Here is a 21347-nt window from a genome sequence, read left to right as displayed (position 1 = left end):
TTCTGGCTCTTCTAATTTCTTTCTTAAGCTCCTTCCTAATAACCTTATAATCTTGTAGATCTCTAACATTACCTAGCTCTCTGAACCTTTTGTAAGCTTTTCTTTTCTTCTTGACTAGATTTATTACAGCTTTTGTACACCACAGTTCCTGTACCCTACCATAACTTCCCTGTCTCATTGGAATGTACCTATACAGAACTCTACACAAGCATCCCCTGAATATTTGCCGCATGTCTTCGGTACTTTTCCCTGAGAACATCTGTTTCCAATTTAAGCCTCCAATTTCCTGCCTGATAGCCTCATAATTCCCCTTACTCCAATTAAATGCTTTTCTAACTTGTCTGTTCCTATCTCTCTCCAATGCTATTGTAAAGGAGATAGAATTATGATTACTATCTCCAAAATGCTCTCCCAACTGAGAGATCTGACACTTGACCAGGTTCATTTCCCAATACCAAATCAAGTACAGCCTCTCCTCTTGTAGGCTTATCTACATATTGTGTCAAGAAACCTTCCTGAACACACCTAACAAACTCCACCCCATCTCAACACCTTGCTCTAGGGAGACGCAAATCGATATTTGGGAAATTAAAATCTCCCATCACAACTCTATTATTATACCTTTCCAGGATCTGTTTCCCTATCTGCTCCTCGATATCCCTGTTACTATTGGGCGGTCTTGCATTAAAACACTTCTTGCATTAAAATAGACACATCTGAAGCCTTTGGTCTGAGTGGGTCCCTTCTCTATCACCTGCCTATCCTCCCTCTCACACTGTCTACAAGCTTTCTCTATTTGTGAGCTAACCTCCTCTTCCCCAGTCTCTTCAGTTTGGTTCCCACCCCCCAACAATTCTCGTTTAAACACTCCCCAATAGCCTTAGCAAACCTCCCTGCCAGGATATTGGTTGCCCTGGGATTCAAGTGCAACCGTCCTTTTTATACAGGTCACACCTGCCCAAAAAGAGGTCCCAATGATCCAGAAATCTGAATCCCTGCCCCCTGCTCCAATCCCTCAGCCACACATTTATCCTCCACCTCATTCTATTCCTATTCTCAGTGTTGCGTGGCAGATAATGAGAAATCTTATGGCTCAATGGGACATGAATCTATAGAATTTTCTATCACAGAGGGTTGTAGAGGCCGTGCCACTAAATGTACCCAGGAGAAACATAAGTTTCTGGATTCAAAGGGCTTCAAGGGAACTGTTGAGATCAGGAATATAGTGATGAGACTGTTATGACTACGTTGAATTTTAGAGCAGGCTAAAAAGACTGATGCTGATTCCTGCTCCTATTTTCGAATCCTTCTGTGAAAGAAGTGAAGGCTTTTGGAGGTGACAAGTACAGCCATTTTTTAAAAATCCAAGTCAAGCACTTTACAATAATGTCCTCTAATTTGTCCTTCCAAAATAGATTACCTCATACTTGGTCACATTAAACTACACCGCTGATAATCTTCCACATTCATTTAGTCTGCTAATGTTTCATTCTTGCCTCTGTCATCCCTCCGTAGTCCACTGTTCGTCTTGACTTCAAATTTATCTGAACATGCGATTCACTTACTTTGATCTAAGTTATTAATATAAATGGTGAAAAGCTCTGAGACCCTGTGACAGATCCCTAGGGAATAACTACTTGTCATGCCCTGCCAATCATGAAAGCATTCTTTTTATCTCCACTTCCTCTCCCCCTGTCTGGCAGCCAATTATCAACCCATTTCACCATTAACTCTAATTCTGTGCACTTTCATGTCAGTGAATCATCATGTGAAGAACTTGAACAAATGCCACAGAAGATTCACATGGACAGACATTTCCTCAAACGTTGTGCTAGTGACCTCTTCAAAATATTTCAAAAATTCCGAGCTCAAAGTAAATTTATTATCGAAGAACATATATGTTACCATATACTACCATTTTCTCATGGGCATTCACCATAAATACAAAGAAACACAGCAGAATCATTGAAAAAAGACGTGCACAGCAAAGACAGACAAATAACCAGAGTGTAAAAGACAACAAACTGTGCAAATCCCCCCAAAAAATAAATAAGCAATAAATATCGAGAACATGAGGTGAAGAGTCCTTGAAAGTGAGCCCATGGTTTGTGGGATCAGTTCAGTGTTGGTTAGTTATCTCAGCTAGTGTTAAATACTTATCTAAGCTAGTCAGTGTTAACCCCCTCTTCAAAAATTCACGCAGCCTAATTCATCTATCCATACTTGGAACAACTTGCTGAACAATTTTATGGTGAATTGTGGTTGTCTGCTGTGAAAGGTATTCCATTAGTTCTACTCTCCCACACTTTCATCATGGCTTTAGAGCCATAGAGATGGCCCTTTGGCCCATCATTTCCATGCTGATAGTTTTGCCAATCTACTTTAATCCCATGTGCCTGTATTAGAGCCACATTTTTCTATGCCTTGCCTACTTAAGTGCCTGTCTGAATGCATCTGAAATGTAGTGATCATTTCCGATTACACCACCTCCTCTGGCATTGCCTTCTAGAAGATCAAACACCATGTAAAAAATACCTCTCTGATTCCTTTTAGAACTCTCTTCCTCTCACTTCAAACCTATTCTGTCTTATTTTGATATTTCTTCCATGGGAAGACAATTTTCTTTATCTACCCTACATGTATATATTTGAAAACTTTCATTTATACAATTCCCTTTCAAAAATATTGGACTACCTTAGAGTAATCCATTCCACGTAATAACATCCTACTGGATTAAAAATATTTTCTCATTTGTTCTATCTGTACATTCGCCTTTGATTCTGATTATGATACCTGGTTCTATTCCATGTTACTATGGTCTCCTGTCCTTTGGTTACCAATCTTCCACCGGAAACAATTTCTCCCTATTTGAAACCCTGTCAAACTTCTGAACTTATTATAAAATTCCCCTGTGACCTTTTCTGTGTAAGGGAGATCACCTCAAATTTCAACATTTGACCAAATAAAGCATTTTTTTGGATCTCTGTCAAGGCCTTGGTGTTTCTTCTAAAATATGATATCTAGAAAGGAATGCAAAACTGCAGCTGGAACTTAACCAGTTTTCCATAAAGTCTACCATTTATGTTTTTGATTTTAGAATCATAGAGCATTACAGCATGGAAACAGGCTCTTTGGCCCATCTAACTTATGCTGAAGTTATTGGTTTAGTCACATAGCCCTCCATACCCACCCCATTCACATACTTATCCAAACACTTCTAAAATGTTGCAATTGAACCCACATCCATCAGTTCTGCTAGCAATTCGTCCCACACTCATAGCACCCTCTGGGTGAACAAGTTCCCCTTCAGGATCACTTTAAATGTTTCACCTTTCACCCTTAACCTACACCTCTAGTTCTAGTCTCACCCAGCCTCAGTGGAAAAAGCCTGCTTACATTTACCCATCTATACTCCTCAATAATTTTGTATGCCTCTGTCAAATCTCCTGTGCTCCATGGAATAAAGTCCTAGTCTTTTCAACCTGTCCCTATAACTCAGGTCCTCAAGCTCCAACAAAAACCTTGTAAATTTATACATTTTGTACTCCATGCCAGCATTGATAATGTAATGACTTTGTGCCTCTTTTTCTTCTCAACTTGTCCTGCCACCTTCAGAGATCTGTGTATACACAATCCTGGCCTGTCTATTTCTCCAGCAATTTAAAATACTACCTCTTCCTTCCTACTAAACCCGAATAGCTACAGACCTTCTGCATTAAGTTTGATTTACCATGCTCATGCCCTTAACTACCCTTCGAATATATGAGATTCAGTTCTTCAAGTGTGATTATTGCATGGTATTTCATCAAAAACTTCTTGAATGTTTATTTTAAAACATACACGGAAGATAAAGATTGACCCTCAGCAGGTTTCCCCTGGTGGAAGCCTACATGATCACAAGAAGAACATGCAAACTCCACACAGAGAGCACCCAAGTTTAGGACTGAACATAGGACACTCTAGTGGTGCCACACCACTCAGGTTTATAAGTCCTGCCAACTAAACTTCATAGATTTTCTTTATGATTTTATGCCTTTTTCCTCCTGTACTTTGTGTATATTGCTTCACAATATTTATCCTGTTCCATATTATTCTGTTTCATGTCCTTATCATTCGTTTGTTATGTGCTGTGTTGTATGATGTGAGTAATCATGGTCTTTCCATGACTGATTGTTCTTGGCAAATCTTTCTACAGAAGTAGTTTGTCATTTCCCTCTTCTGGGCAGTGTCTTTAGACTGGTGACCCCAATCATTATCGATACTCATCAGAGATTTTCTGCCTGGTGTCAGTTGCATAACCAAGACTTGTGATAAGCACCAGCTGCTCATATGACCATCCACCATCTGGATGGCTTCACGTGACCCTGATTAGGGGGCTATGCAGGTGCTACACCTTGTCCAAGGGTGATCTGCAGGCTAGCAGAGGGAAGGAGTACCTTACACTTCTTCACCCTGCCACCTATGTTCTTATCAGGGCTTTCATTTTCCTTTATCGGAATGTGCCTGGCCTGTTTGAAAGTCTCCTATTGCTCATTTAATGTTATTTCCGCCAATCTAGAAATTAGTCATTCTTAATTTGAATTTGTTTACCCATTCTATACCCTGACCTACCACTAAAATGTCGCTGCCCGGGAGAATGCAAATGAAAGTCAGCACAATTTGGCAGTTCAACGGTACTGACATTTTGTGTGAATTTTGAACAGCAAGAGATAGGGATTTCTTCGGGTCAGGCTTGGGATTGTATTTAGCCATGCAGCTGTCAATCTGAATTATACAAGAGTGGTTTTCAACCTCATGGTTGCAATTCGTTGCGTCTCCACACAAATAGAAAGTGGAATCACAAAGATGATTGACAGGGTAATTTTAGTTTGATTTGATTTCCACTTGGCAAGGTAGCTCACTTACCATCAGCATCATTTTGGGTCACGTAAGGTTTTCAGCATTTCAATGGGGTCACGTTAAAGAACAGGTTGTGAGTTGCTGAGAAAAAGAACAAAGTAAATCTCATATTAATGAATGCAAGAATTATGCAGGTTTTTAATGGAACTGACTGTTTATGAAGGAGGTTATATAATTGAAGTGTTGATGGGTGTTGTATGAAAATTATAAATAAGTTCCATTAGGTTTTTGACAGCTCTGTGCTCCATCCAGAATTTTTAAAAAATCTGTGGCTTAACTGCCTCATAATGCCTTTATTTCTCCTTTGTCATTTACAGGTTGCTCATAGTGGAACTTGAGCTGGTGAAATGGAAGTTTAGGGGCAGATTATACCTCATTTCTCTAAATACCATGCTTCAGGGTAAGGGAATATTGTAAGTGGTAGCAGATTGAATCTGAATATTTAGGGGAAAAAGTGAACTGAAAGATTTGTGTTTACCAGAACAAAATTGAGGCAGGTATAACCTGCTGGAAGGCAGCATCTAGTTTAAACTCATGGCAACACAACAATTTAAGTCAATCAACACACACAAAATGCTGGAGGAACTCAACAGGTCAGGCAGCAACTATGGAGATGAAGAAGCAGTTGATGTTTTGGGCTGAGACCCTTTTTCAGGACTCAGGGTCTCAGCTCAAAATGTCGACTGCTTATTCATTTCTAGGGACGTTGCCTGACCTGCTGAGTTCCTGCACCATATAGTGTGCATTGCTTTGGATTTCCAGCATCTGCAGAATCTCTTGAGTTTATAATTTAAATTAACGTGGCAAAACTGTCCCAAAGCACCTCACAGGAGCATAATCAGCCAAATATTAACAGTAAGTTACATACGGAGGTATTCAGGAAGATGACCTAAAGCTTGATTGACAGAGTAGGTTACCAGGAGCAAGTGAAAAGGAAGAAAGATAGTACAGAGGTGGCAAGGTTTACAATGGAAATCTCAGAACTTTTAACATTGGCAGCCAAGGACTCGGAGGTAAAGGGATTAAATTTGGGCAATTAAATACTGCTCAAAAGACCAGGTGTAGTGAAGGGGTACAGGATGGGGATGGATTACAAGCAATATTAAAAAAGTGAAAATTAGATCAATAGGTATTTATCATCTCCATGACTTCATATTACAACCAAGGCTGACAAGAAAAGTCAAAGCTAATGTAAAAGCCGTATTTTTTTTGTTGTTTGTTTGTTAAAGAAAAGAATAAAAAAAATATATTTAAAAAAAAAAGAAAAGCAAAGGCACACAACAAAGCAAAAATTAGATGGAAGACAGAGAACTGGGAAGCTTTTAAAAGCCTACAGAGTGCAAGTAAGAAAATCATTAGGAGGGAAAAGATGAAATATGAAAGCAAGCTATCAAACAATATCTAAGTGGATAGTAAAAGCTTTTTCAGGTATGTAAAAAATAAAAGAGAGATAAGAGTAGATATAGGACTGCCAAATGAAGCCAAAGGAAAATATAACAGGGGCCAAGGAGGTGGCAGATGAACTAAATGAATATTTTGCATCAGCCTTCACTGTGGAAAATACCAGCAGTTTTCCAGATACTGAAGAGTGTGAGGGAAGAGGAATAAATGCAGTTATTCTTACAAGGGAGAAAGTGCTCAAAAAGTTGAAAGACCTAAAGGTAGATAAGTCACCCAGACCAGATGAACTGCACCCTAGGGTTCTGAAAGAGGTAGTGGTAGAGATTTTGGAGGCATTAGTAATGATCTTTCAAAAATCATTGGACTTTGGCATGGTGTCAGAGGACTGGAAAGTTGTAAATGTCACTCCACTCTTTAAGAAAGCAGGAAGGCAGCAGAAAGGAAATTGTAGACCAGTTAGCCTGACCTCAGTGGTTGGGAAGATGTTAGAGTCAATTGTTAAGGATGAGGTAATGAAGTATTTAGTAACACAGGACAAGATAAGACAAAGTCAGCATGATTTTCTAAAGGGAAGATCTTGCCTGACAAATCTGTTGGAATTCTTTGAGGAGATTGCACATCAGATAGATAAAGGGGGTGCTGTGGAAGTTGTATATTTGGACTTAAAAGAAGACCTTTGACAAGGTGCCACACATGAGGCTGCTAACCAAATTAAGAGCCCATGGTATTTCAGGAAAGTTACTAACATGGTTAGAGCTTTGGCTGTTAGAGGCAAAGAGTGGGAATGAAAGGATCCTTTTCTGGTTGGCTGGCAGTGACTAGTGGTGTTTCGCAGAGGTCAGTGTTGGGACCAAATTGTTTTATGCTGTATATCAAAAATTTAGATGATGGAGTAGATGGCTTTGTTGCCAAGTTTGCAGATAATACTAAGGTTGGTGGAAGGACAGGTAGTGTTGAGGAAACAGGCTGCAGGAGGACAGATTAGGAGAATGGGCAAGAAAGTGGCAGATCAAATACAATGTTGGAAAATGTATGGTCAGCATTTTAGTAGTAGAAATAAATGTGCAGACTATTTTCTAAATGAGGAGAAAATCAAAAAATCTGAGATGAAGTGGGACTTGGGAGCCCTTGTGCTGAACACCCTAAAGGTTAACTTGCAGGTAGAGTCTGTGGTGAGGAAGGCAAATGCAATGTTAGCATTCATTCCAAGAGGTCTAGGATACAAAAGCAGGGGATGTGATGCTGAGGCTTTATAAGGCACTGGTGAGGCCATAACTTGAGTATTGTGAACAGTTTTGGACTCCTCATCTAAGAAAGGATCTGCTGGCACTGGAAAAGTTTCAGAGGAGGTTCACAAAGATGATTCTGTAAATGAAAGGGTTATCATATGAGAAACATTTGATCGCTCTGGGTCTGTACTCACTGGAATTTAGAAGGATAAGGGGGGATCTCGTTGAAACCTTTTTAATGTTGAAAGGCCTAGACAGAGTAGATGTGGAAGGGATGTTTCCCATGGTGGAGGAGTCTAGGACAAGAGGGCACAGCCTCAGAATAGAGGGTGTCCATTTAAAAAAGAGATGCGGAATAATTTCTTTAGCCAGAGGGTGGTGAATTTGTGGAGTTTGTTACCACAGGCAGCTGTGGATGCCTGGTTGTTAAGTGTATTTAAGGCAGAGCTTGGGGAATAGTTGCAGTGCTGAGATGTGCAAATCGTATAGAGACCTATCCACACAGACTCAAGGCTGTAATTGCTGCCAAAGGTGAATCTACTAAATACTGACTTGAAGTGGGTGAGCAATTATGCAATCAATTACTTTGTGTTTTATAATTGTAATAAATTTAGACCAATTTGTAGAAATTTGTTTTCACTTTGGCAATAAAAGAATTTTTTTCTGTTGATCAGTGTTTAAAAAAGCCAAATGAAATCCACTGTGATTCAATGTTGTAAAACAATAAAACATGAAAACTTCCAAGGGGGTGAATGCTTTTTATAGGCACTGTATCTCTATCAGATCATCCTTCAGCCAATCCAATCTCTCCCCATGACTAAAGCCCTCCAATTGAAGTAACACCCTGATGAATCTCCTCAGTATTTTCATTCCCATTGTGTGGTGACCAGAATTGCACACAACAGTCAATGTGCTGTCTAGCCAGTGTTTTGTAATATTGCAACATAATGCCTCAACTTTTAGATACTCTCCCTGAATCTATGAATGTAAGAAACATTTATGTTTTCAGCTCATCGCGCATCTAATGGAAGAAGGTATATGTATGTATGTGTATATGTATATGTGTATGTATGTTATTTTGAATTCCTGATGGAGGGTTTTAGCCTGAAATGTCAGCTGTTTGTTCCCTTCCACAGATGCAGCCTGACTTACAGAGTTCTTCCTGTGTTTGTGTGTTGCTCTGGATTTTTAGCATCTGCAGAATGTCTTGTGTAAATGCAATCTCTAGTTTCTCAAGTCATGCACTGAATCTCTGACTTTGCATTTATTTGTGAATTTGCAATATTTGTGAATGGAAATGAAACATTTCACTGCAAACACTGAGAGCATTTAGAATAATGTTTGTTATGAGAGAGATGATCATTAGATTTGGGAAGAATGGACTTTGTAAAAGGAAAAGTGGTGAAATGGAAAGTGGTGGCCTCCAAGGGTCACATTGACATTAAAAGAGAGTGCTTACTTTGAAAGCCTGACTATGGTATCATTGTGTCAGTTGTGGCTCAGTTGGTAGCACTCTTTACCTTTGAATTAAAGAATTCTTGCTCTTACTCCCACTTCAGAGTGCAAAGATCAAGGCTGATGCTGCACAGTTCGAAGTGTTTTAGCATCAAATGGAAGATCAAATTGAAGCTTTGTCTATTTTCTCAAGTGGATTTAAGCTTCCCATTTTATATTAAGAATAGTTACCCATCCTGGTTTGTTATCCCTCACTCAAAAATTCTGAAACAGATTATATGGAGATTATCAATATCCTATTTCTAAAATACTACCTAATCTTACCTTAGCAATAGAACACCATGGACTACTCCTGCATAATGGGATTGTCTCTGATTTTATTTTACTTTTGCACTAATATCTTGTTTTTCGCAGTCTTTATCAGGTACAACAGGTTATAAAGGAGACAAATGGAATGTTGGCTTTCATTGCTAGAGGGATTAAAATCAAGAGTAGGGAGGTCATGCTGCAACTATACAGGGTACTGGTGAGGCCTCACCTGGAGTACTGTGTGCAGTTCCGGTCTCCATACTTGAGGAAGGATATACTGGCTTTGGAAGCAGTGCAGAGGAGGTTCACCTGGTTGATTCGGGAGATGAAGGGGTTAACCTATGAGGAGAGATTGAGTCGCCTTCGACTATACTCTCTGGAATTCAGAGGAATGAGGGGGATCTTATAGAAACATTAAAAAATTTTGAAAGGGATGGATAAGATAGAAGTAGGAAAGTTGTTTCCATTGGTAGGTGAGACTGGAACTAGGGAACAGTGCCTCAAGATTCAGGGGAGGAGATTTAGGACGGAGATGAGGAGATACAGTTTTTCCCAGGGAGTGGTGAATCTGTGGCATTCTCTGCCCAGGGAAGCAGTTGAGGCTTCTTCACTAAATATATTTAAGAAACAGTTAGATAGATTTTTACATAGTAGGGGAATTAAGGGCTATGGGGAAAAGGCAGGTAGATGGAGCTGAGTTTGCGGACAGATCAGCCATGATCTTACTGAACAGGCTGAATGGGCTGGATGGCCTACTCCTGCTCCTCTTTCTTATGTTCTTAGTTTGTCTTCACTGTCATATAGAGTCACAGAAGCAGGCCCTTCAGTCCATCTAGTTATGACAAACTATCCAACCTGCACCTGGACCACAGCCCTCCATACTCTTCCATCCGTGAATTCTTACAAACTTCTCCTAAGCGTTGCAAGCAAACCTTCAGCCACCAGTTCTGCTGACAGCTCATTCCACACTCTCACCACCCTCTGAATGAAGAAGTTCCCCTTCAAGTTTTCCTTAAACATTTCACCTTTCACCCTTAACCCATGATCTTTAGTCTCGACAAACCTCAGTGGAAAAAGCCTGCTGGCATTTACCCTATCAATACCCTTCATAATTTTGTATCATTTGATCAAATCTCATTTTCAATCTCTTTTTATTAATTTAAAAGAATAAGGATAAATACAAGTCAGAGGAGAAATGATCTCAAATACATATTTCAATAATATTACAAATAAAAGAATATACACTGTCAAAATCATATATAGTATTAAGCTAATATAAAGAAAAAAAAGAACCACATCTCCTCTTAACAATTCATAGAAAAAAAGACTCAAAAATTTCTATTATTGAGAGGAAAATCCCCCCTCATTAAACTAACCTAAAACAAAAAAAAAGGGGACTGGGCCGTCCATTTTGAGGATACGATGAAAAATACAGAAGGAAAAATCCTTCTGGTCAAATCTAAAACTTTGCAGAGAAGAAAAAAAAGATTAACTGAAAAAGTGAAAAGAATTAGATTATATGAAAATATTGAATAAAAGGTCGCTAAGTTTGCTCAAATTTAAAAGATGTATCAAACGTCCGACTCCTAATTTTCTCCAAACTTATACACGACATAATGGAGGAGAGCCAGAGAAAACACAGTAGTTGGATTGGGATCCTTCCAATACAATAGAATAGCTCTCCTAGCCAATAAAGTTGAGAAAGCCATCATGCATTGAGCGGAAGCAGGAACATTTCCTGCTTCCTTTGGAATAATCCCAAAGATTGCTGTACATGAATTGACTTTTGATAACGTTCTAAAAACATCTCTCCAAAAATTATTTAACTTTATGCAAGACCAAAACATATTGAGTTAAGGTAGCCACCTCAGTGTTGCATCTGTCACAGGTGGGATTTATATTAGAAAAAATATGCGCTAGTTTACCTTTTGACATATGCGCCCTGTGCACTACCTTGAACTGAATCAAGGAGTGACGGGCGCAGATAGATGAATTGTTAACTAAATGACAAATTTTGTTCCATTCATCATCTGAAAGTGACTCTTGAAGTTCCAATTCCCAAGCACGCTTAACCTTATCATTAGACATCATTCGTAAATTCAATAGCCGTTTATATATAATGGCTATCAATCCTTTTTGAAATGGTTTAAGCTGAAAGTTAACATCTATCATATTTAGTAAATGAGCAAATGGGTAATTCGGTAACAAATTGCGTAAAAAAGTTCCTGACTTGTAAATATCTAAAAAATTGTGCTTTATATATATTATATTTGGCCACTAGCTGTGAAAAAGACATTAAACAATCCTCTAAAAACAAATCTAAAGAAGTTTTTATTCCCTTAGTTTTCCATATTAAAAAGGCCTTATCTAAAATTGATGGTTTAAAAAAATAGTTAAGATGGATATTACTAGAACGAACAAAGTTATTTACGTCAAAAAATCTGCAAATCTGAAACAAAATTTTTAATGTATGTCTAACAATGGGACTAAGATCCTGTCTACCAATCCTAGAGAACAAAAAGGGAAGAGGAGCTCCATTTGATCAAATCTCCTCTCGTTCTAAACAATACAACCTTTCCCTATAACTCAGGTCCTCAAGTCCCAACAACATCCAAGTACATTTTCTCTGTACTCTTTCAATCTTATTGATAACTTTCCTTATAGGTAGATGACTTTTATAGTTTATGTCTGTGTATTGTCTGAACCTACATGCCTGGCATGTGTTGCAAACAGGTTTTCATTATATCTGTAACTCACCATACCTCACAGGGTTTTATTGTACCTCTACCTCACCAAATTTGTGGAAGCTAGCCATGCATGAATTCCCTGCTCCTTGTACTGATACTGTGCTTAAGAAAGTATCCTTTCTCTAAAAAGCACTAAGGGAGATATATACATATATGGTGGCCATATTTCATTCAGAGTTTGAGGAGATTTGGTATGTTACCTAAGATACTCTCAAATTTCTATAGGTGTGTACTGTGGAGAGCATTCTAACTGGCTGCATCATCGTCTGGTGTTGGGGTGAGGGGCCACTGCTCAGGATCAAAATAAGCTGCAGAAAGTTGTAAACGCAGTCAGCTCCATCCTGGGCACTTGCTTCCCCAGCATGCAGGACATCTTCAAGGAGTGATGCCTCAAAAAGGTGGCATCTATCATTAAGAATCCCTATCACCCAGGACACGCCCTCTTCTTATTCCTGCCATCAGGGAGGATGTATAAGAACCTGAGGGCACACATTCAATAATTCAGGAATAGCTTCTTCCCCTCCACCATCAGTTTCTAAATAGACATTGAATCCACGATCACTACTTTTTCTTTCTTTTTGTAAGAATTTCCTTTATGGGTAGTGGGGTGGAGATACATCTCTACCAAAGGAGGTGCAAGGCTCTCCTTCCCTCTGCTAAACTGCAGGTCACCCTTGGACAAGGTGTACCACCTGCTTAGCCCTCCCCACCCTCCCTGATCAGGGTCACATGAAGCCATGGGAGCAGGTGATGGATGGTTGTATGAGCAGCTGGTGCACATCACAAGTCCTGGTTATGCGACCAGTGACCCGGACAATCTCTGTAGAGTATTGATAATGGCTGGGGTCACCCGTCTTGTAAAGACACTGCCCAGAGGAAGGCAAGGGCAAAACACTTCTGTAGAAACCTTTGCCAAGAGCAGTCATGGTCACGGAGACCAGGATCACCTATGTTATATGATGGCACATAATGATAATGATATTTAATTTAACATTTTTAATATAACAAATATATATATATGTGTGTGTGTGTGTGTGTGTGTGTGTGTGTGTGTGTATGCACTGTAATTTACGGCTTTTATTAGGTATTGCGATGTTCTGCTGCCACATAACAATAAGTTCACAACATATGGCAGAGACATTAAAACTGATTCTGATTTGCTGCAAGAAGTAGTGTTCATTGTATAAGGTGTGTGCAGAGTTGGATGTTATATGTGGAATACTGTACTGAGTATTTGGAAACTTCATCCATCTCATTCAAATGCAAAATATATTGCCACACGGAAATTTTATACGAACTTAAGAATGTAGAAACCAAGAAAGGAAGAAAGGATCTAATGTGATTTTACTTAAACACAGAATTGTTACTCCTTACTGACAAATCTAGGGACTAGTCACTGGCATTTGCAGTTTAAATTATTAACCTAGAGGTAATATAACTTTAAATAATTTAATTACTTCTTTATCTTCTTTGTGGATTTCCCCAAGTATCCGTGCACTGGTATTATTTAATACAGAACAAAACCTACCTTACAATCTGGGAATGGCATCTCACATCGGATTTAACAGCGAACAGCTTCACGGCAGCTAATGGCTCAAAAGTAGTGCACATTTTTCGCCATGGGTATCATTCAACAAGGAACAAGAGGGTGTAATTGAACAATGCACCATAATGTAACTCTATTTTCCTAAAGAACTGAAGGGATTGCATTTTCCTTTCTTTTCTGAGGCTCTTTGCCATTAAAGTGAGTTTGAGATTTTCACTCACACTCAACGTACAATATTCCCCCTTTCACGCACCATCCCACACTCCGCACCCCTCACTTTGAATCCAAGGGTATTCCTGACTGAGTGATTACACTTTGAAGCGAGGGCTGTTCATAATTCATGTAGGTAATGATTGTATTGCGTGGACAAGGTATGGAGTTGGAGAGAAAGGATAAGTGAGCAGGAGAGACTTGGAGGTGGATATCAACTCAGAAGCGTTGTTGCCAATTCGATTCCTTAAGATGGGCTTGATGCCTTTGCCAGGAAAGTGCTTTGGGGGCATTTTTATCCTCTTGTATTTGCTGACATGACTGAGGCCATTATGATTGCAGATCCTGGTTAGGAGGCTAAGATGCTTATGGATGACATTGTTGTAAATTTCATATCATAAAAATTGGGTGAATAAGCAGCATGAGTGCATAATTTTTGCTGCTTTTTCAATTTTAGGTAATCGTTTTCCTGCATTTCAGATTCAGATTATTTTATTGTCATACGGAACAGTACAGTGCAAGAACATGGAATATGGGCCAGATGCAGGTAAATAGGAGTAGTTCAGCTTGGTTAGCATGGACGAGTTGGGCCAAAGGGCTTGTATCCTTCATGTATGAATTTGTGACCCTGCGGCAGTTGGGAGAATGCTGCTACTCCCTTTCTTTCTGTGTAACCTGCTTTATGCATACCAGGGTGCACTACTAAAATTAATATTTCGGTTTGAAAACTTGTTTTAAAAAACCCATGTTTCCCCTGGCCAAGGAGTGGAACAGTCTGCTGTTTTAATATTTCTTCGAGGAAGCACATGGGAGCTGAATGATTTATTTGCCTTTGTAATTTTCCTCACCTCCCTCACAAGGAAGCACCTGGCTTGAAGATAACACCTCTGCTCAGTGAGATGCTCCAATAACCACATGTCCTCAGGGGAGCATCGCTGTCCCAGCAGCAGCCCATACAAAATGACGGAGGAACTTAATAAGTCAGGCAGTATTTATGGAAGGAATAAACAGTTCCTGATGAAAAGTCTCAACTGCACCAAGAGAGATGCCATTTCTTGATTAAGATGTCATGAAAAAGCCCTATAGGATTACAAAGTTAAACGACACAGAACCAGACTTTTGAGCCCAACTCATCTATGTTGACCAAGGTGCCTTTCTGAGATAAACACTTTTGGCCCCCAGTTGGCCTGTATTTCACCCCCGACCCACTCCATATGAGGAGCGCTTGATGGCTCCAGGCCAGTTTAGAAGAATGAGGGGAGATCTCAGTGAAAACTATATTGGGGAAGTATATGATAACAGGGCATAGCCTCAGAACAGAAGAACTTAACTTTAGAACAGAGATGAGGAGGGATTTCTTTAGCCTGAGGGTGATGAACTGTGGAATTCATTGCCACAGGTGGCTATAGAAGCCAAGTGATTGGGTATATTTAAGGCAGAGGCTAATAGGTTCTTGAATAATAAGTGTGTCAGGGGTTATAGGAAGAAGGCAGGAGAATGGGGTTGAGAGGGATAATAAATCAGCCATGAATGGAATGGCAGAGCAGACTCACTGGGTCGAATGGCTTAATTCTGCTCCTATATCTTATAGTCTTAACTATTCTTATCCATGTATCTATCCAAACGCCTTAAGTGTTGGAAGTATTTCCACTTCTACCACTTCCACTGGCACTTTGTTCAATATAACTTCCACCCATTGTGTGAAGAATTTGCCCCCTCAGGACCATTTTAAATCTATTCACTCTTACACTCCACTTCCCTCTTGAAAAGCAGCCTGTTGAAAGTGAAGTAAACAGACCATGAAGGAAAAAAAAATTAAATTTTTCCCCAAAAACATTGGAGTGATTTCTCCACAAAAATGAAGTGGATTTTTAACTAAAATCAATCCCAGACACTAATAGCCTGCAGGTATCAGGATTGATTGACAGGAGAATTATCCAATCGGCTCTGCTCCGGCTGGACAGTGCTTCTCACCACAAGTGCAATAAATTAAAAAAGGCAGCTAAAATGAGGTCAACAGTGTCGTTATATAATTTAAATAGGTAGCCCAATACTTGCAGATGGTCAAGGGATATCAGTAAAGGGTAAAGTCAGCAATGCGCCATCGTCTGAAGACCTGACCCCCTGTACAAAACAACATCATAAATGCTGTTGTATCTTCAAGCAATGATAGACTTTGCTTTTGAAAGGATTCTTTAAATGCTTACATTTCTGAGTACATAACCATCAAAAGCTACTTAATGGAATTAAATGCTTACAGGTAAATTGTTTTATGGAGATGAAGACTGCTGTGAGGTTCCAGGACAACATCCTATGCACCATCAATTTACAAGGACTTGGGCTTTTTGTTTTGGTGACTGCCCCTTTTAATGCTCTTGTAAAGATATGAGACATGTGTGTTGCATTGGTGGTTCAGTGGTAGAATTCTCGCCTGCCACGCGGGAGGCCCGGGTTCGATTCCCGGCCAATGCATAATGGATTTTATTGCAAGGAAAAGCAAATGAGCTCAGGTGGATTACACACCTGGAATTACGATATTGTAGCCATTAGTGAGACTTGGTTACGGGAGGAGGAGAAGCTCAATGTTCCGGGATTCCACTGTTTCAGCTGTGGCAGAGTGGGCGGGAGGGTTTAAAGGAGGAGGGACGTCAGAGAAATTAATAGTCAGGGAAAATGTCACAAGCTGGAGAACTCCTCTTAGTTCTCGCATTATCGGTGGAAGGATGACCACATCAACAGCCCACCCAACAGCTCATTGGATTTTGAGGAACAAATTTGTAGAGCGGTTGCAGACTGCTGCAAGAAACACAAGGTTGTTATAGTAGGTAATTTTAACTTTCCACATATTAACTGGGACAGGGCAGGTGGCTGAAGTGTGTGTAGAGGAACACTTTGTATCTAGTGGTCACAATGACAGTAGTTCCAAAGCAAATATGGAAAAAGATAGGTCTGCTCTGTGGATTGAAATTCTGAATTGGAACAAGACCAATTTTGATGGTTTCAGAAAGGATTTGGCAAATGTGGATTGGGAGAGGCTGTTTTCTGGCAAAAGTGTACTTGGTAAGAGAGAGGGGTCCAAAAATAAAATTTTCAGACTATAAATCCTGTATATGCCTGTCAGAATAAACAGTTAAGATAACAGGTGTAGGGAACCTTGGTTTTCAAGAGATATTGAGGCGCTAAGAAAAAAAAGTGAGTAGCAGGTCTAGGCAAGTAGGAACAAATGAGGTATTTATGGAGTATAAGAAATGTAAGAGAGCACTAAGAAATAACTCAGGAGAGCTAAAAGAAGGCATAAGTATTCCCTAGCAGTCAAGGTAAAGGAGAATCTGAAGGGATTCTACAGATTTGTTAAGAGCAAAAGGATTGCAAGGGACAAAATTGGTTCTCTGGAAGACCAGAATGGTAATCCATGCGAGGAGCCAAAAGAGATGTGGGAGAACTTAAATGGATTTTTTGCATCTGTATTTACTCAGGAGATGGAAACAGAGTCTACAGAAGTGTGGCAAAGCTTCAGGTGTTCAGATTAGATATCAAATGTGGGAGAAGCCAGAGAGTAATAGTTAACACAAAATACACTGCAGATGCTTAGGTCAAAGCAATAAGCACAACAAGCTGGAGGAACTCAGCAGGTCGGGCAGCATCTGTGGAAACGAGCAGTCAACGTTTCAGGCCAAGACCCTTCGTCAGGACCTGATATCAGACTCAATCTTTAATGCATAGGAAAGTGGTCTAGTTCTGTCCTTAATCTTGCCAAGTACCCACTTTTGATCCCATGCCAGGGGTACTTGTCCAGAAGTGAAACAACAAGCTTCCTTGTTTGAAGAGCCCTTAATTTGTCTCAGCTGGTGTCTTGCATACTCCTTTTGAGGTCGGCCTCAGCTAAGTTCACTACCCTGGACAAGAGGCTATTGGTCTACTTTCAGTAGTGGGTTGATGGTGACCTTAAAATCTCCATGGATCCTGTCAGAGCCATTCTTCTTGACAGCTGCAACCACTGGCTTTCCCCATTGGCTCTACTCAAGCTTGGAAAGAATTCTGTCAGCCTCACGTGATCTAGCTCCCTGGCTACTTTATCAGGGATGGTATAAGAAACCAGATGGGCTTTACAAATCTTGGGTGTGGCATTTTCATTTAACATTATTTTACCCTTGTTATACTTGAGTTTTCCAATGCCATCCTAGAATACTTCTCTGGTATCTTCCAGTACCTTTCTTAATTCATTTTCAGTTGACTGTTTTTATTGTAGATGGTGGACGGATCTCCAATCAAGTTGTAGTTGTCTCAGCCAGTTATGAATCCACGATGCTTTTGGCCCTCCTGTTTTTACCTCATACAAACCCAATGTGGGTTGTTGGTTGTTGTATTTCACAGGAATTGTCTTTTCTCCAGTACAAGTTCTTAACTGGATATCTGCAGACTTCAGTTCAGTATCTTTGAAATGGCATTCAAACTCATTTTGTAGAACGAATGACCGAAACAGCCAAGCCAGTCACCAATTCCATGTTAATTAATTTACCATTCACTTCTGGTGTAAGCCATATTGTTTGGATCTTGTTACTTTGTAGTTTTCACATTGTAAATCTCAAAGTTACACAGTTCTGTGTTCCTCTCATCATTATCAGTTTTTTCATCAACATATTACAAATTGGTGCTCTTTTTTAAACTGCACAGGGTAGTGGAAGAGATAAAAAGTCAAGTTGCAGTCATACGACACGGCGCATAACGTTGATGGATGACACAATGGGGGGGGGAGGAGAAGTGTTTGTCTGGGGTGGGAGGAGTTCTTAATTAAGTTGGTTACTTTCTCAAGGCAGTGAGAATTATAGACATGCAGAAAAGGCTGGTTTTCATGATGGACTGAGATGTGCCCGTCAATTCTATGCAATTTCTTGTGGTCTTTGTTAGAACAGTTGCCAGACTTAGCTGTGATGCTTTCAGTGGTGCATGTGTGTAAATTGGTGAAGGTCTACAGATGCATGCTGTATTTCTTTAGCTCATCTTGTCCTTGCTGAGCTCTTATTCTGCCTTGTCCCTTTGACCTACACCTGGACCACAGACCTCGGTACCCTGCCCACTCGTGTACTTATCCAAACTTCTCTTAAATTTGAAAACTGTACTGGCATTCAGCACTTCTGCTGGCCGCTCGTTCCACACTTGGGACCACCCCTCAGTTCCCTTAAATATTTCACTTTTCACCCTTTACGTATGACCTCTAGTTCTAGGCTCACCCAACCGCAGTGTAAAAAGCCTGCTTGCATTTACTCTATCTAAGAGCATCTTGAAGCCCTCTATTGAATTTGCCTCCACCACCACCCCAGGCAGTGCATTTCACACACCTTCTACTGTCTGTGTAAAAGAGGGAAAAAAACTTGCCCTGCACATCTCCTTTTGAACATCCCCTCTCATCTTAAGTGCATGCCCTCTGAAATTAGAAATATTAACTTTGGCACAAATATACTGGCTGTCTACTCTACGTCTCTCATAATTGTTTTCAACTACTATCAGATCTCCCCTCAGTCTGTTGCTCCAGAGAAAACAACTCGTTTGTTCAGCACATGCCCTCTAATTCAGACAGCTCTAGATGTCAGCAGTGAACCCACGGCACTAGAAATATGAAGACACAAGAGACACTGGAAACTGGATGTTGAGTATTCATTTCCTTCCACAGATGCTGCCTGACCTGCTGAGTTTTTTCAGCAGTTGGTGCTTTGAACAAGGAGCTGTAAGGCAGCAGTTCTACACTGCTAAACATTCTAGCATTTACCTTCCATCCTAATTGCTCATGAACCTAATGATTTGGAAGCCGATTAAGAGGGAGTCTGAAGTCACAGATAACCCAGACTAGGCATCGACATCGATCCCTGGCCCACTTTATTGAACCAGGGAACTTCTTTTTACAACAATCTGTTCCTTTCATAGGCACTGTATTGCTTTCTTATCCAGGTTTATGTAATATCCTCAGCTACTGTGCTGCATTGTGAGGAACTGCCCTTGACTCATCACTCTGAATTGTACCTCTTGTAACAGAAACACAATCATACCCCCATTGGGCAGTGAATTAAATTAGCTTTGGTAAGGAAGTTCAGAATTTATTTTTAATCATTTGAATTTAAATTTCCCAGGTGTTATAGGGAAGCTTGAATTCTCATTTCTCCATCAGTAACCTATACCTCTAAACTTAACATGATCGCTCCCGCAATTTGGAAATAGTTTTGCTTTTATGCTAGGCAAGAAGGGGAATTAAAAAAAAACACTGCCACTAATGATAGCAAATAAAAGTGAAAGCCTCAGGAGAGGACAGGGAAGAGCAGTCCAAAATTAAGCAGCATAATTTGGAGCAAGAAAGGGACTGGGGAGGGGAGGTAACTTTTTCACAGAGGATGTTAATTGTATTGAATGAGTTGCCTGAGGAAGCAGATGAGGCAGGTGCAGGGACTTCATTTAAGAAGCACTTGGATGGGTACATGGAGGGGCAGGGCTCCGAGGGATATGGGCTGAATGCAGGAAACTTGGGCTAAATGGGAGGACAATATGGTCAGCATTGACATGTTGGGCTGAAGGGCCCGTATCCCTTGCACTAAGACCCAATGACAACTCTAAAGGTCCAAAACTGTGATAACCACCTACAGCTGAATAGTTGCCCATAATTTAACATCTATACAAGTGTATATAGGGTTGGAAAACAGGTTTTAATGCTGTCTGTGTGGAGTTTGCATAGTTTCCCTTTGAAAAAGCTTGAAAACCTGGGCTCTGTACCCCAACTCTCCTCTGCAAATGAAACTTCCTTGGTGGTAGGCCACAGTCAGTTCAGATTAGAAATAACACTTCCTTCTCATTGACAATTAACACAGGCGCACCTCAATGATACATGCTTAACCCACTGCTCTCCTCTTGTGTGGCTAGGCACAGTCTTATGCCATTTATAAATTTACTTATGATACAACTGTTGCTGGTAGAATATCAGATGGTGACAAAGAGGCGTACAAGAGTGAGATACTGTAGATCATTTGGCTAAGTGCTGTCGCAACACCAATCTTGCACTCAGCCCCAACAAACAATCAGAAAGCCAAGTTACCCGTTGGTATGGAAAAATTATTGAAGTTCAAAGCTCAAAGTAAATTCTATTATCTAAGTACAGATAAGTCACCAAATACAACCCTGAGATTCTTTTATGGAATGGTAACTATAACAGGATCAATGAAAGATCAACCGGAGTGCAGAAGACAACAAACTGTGCAAGTGCAAATATAAATAATTAGCAATAAATAATGATAATGAGATAAAAAGCTATTAAATTGAGATCATTGGTTGTCAGAACATTTCAATGATAGGGCAAGTGAGTGTAGTTATCCCCTTTTATTCAAGAGCCTGATGGTTTAGGGGTAGCAACTGTTCTTGAACCTGGCGGTGTGAGTCCTGAGGTTCTTGTACCTTCTGCCTGATGGCAGCAGTGAGAAGAGAGCGTGGCCTGGGTGATGGGAATTTCTGATGATGGATGCTGCTTTCCTTCAAAGTTGCATGTAGATGTGCTTAATGGTTGGAAGGGCT

The 21347-nt window shown here is 40.1% G+C and overlaps 1 protein-coding gene and 1 non-coding gene across 2 annotated transcripts in view; both read left to right on the top strand.

The window, feature by feature from the left end:
- Positions 1–21347, top strand: part of oca2 (oculocutaneous albinism II) — a 509488-nt gene that overhangs the window by 286146 nt on the left and 201995 nt on the right. The gene's annotated exons all lie outside the window — the stretch shown is intronic.
- trnag-gcc (transfer RNA glycine (anticodon GCC)) lies at positions 16198–16268 on the top strand. Its single transcript has one exon. It is a non-coding gene; the product is annotated as a tRNA-Gly (tRNA).

The sequence above is a fragment of the Hemitrygon akajei genome, chromosome 4 (assembly GCF_048418815.1).
Source record: "Hemitrygon akajei chromosome 4, sHemAka1.3, whole genome shotgun sequence".
NCBI classification, from domain to species: domain Eukaryota; kingdom Metazoa; phylum Chordata; class Chondrichthyes; order Myliobatiformes; family Dasyatidae; genus Hemitrygon; species Hemitrygon akajei.
The sequence above is the reverse complement of the archived record's forward strand: the minus strand, read 5'-3'. Positions and strand labels throughout refer to the sequence as shown.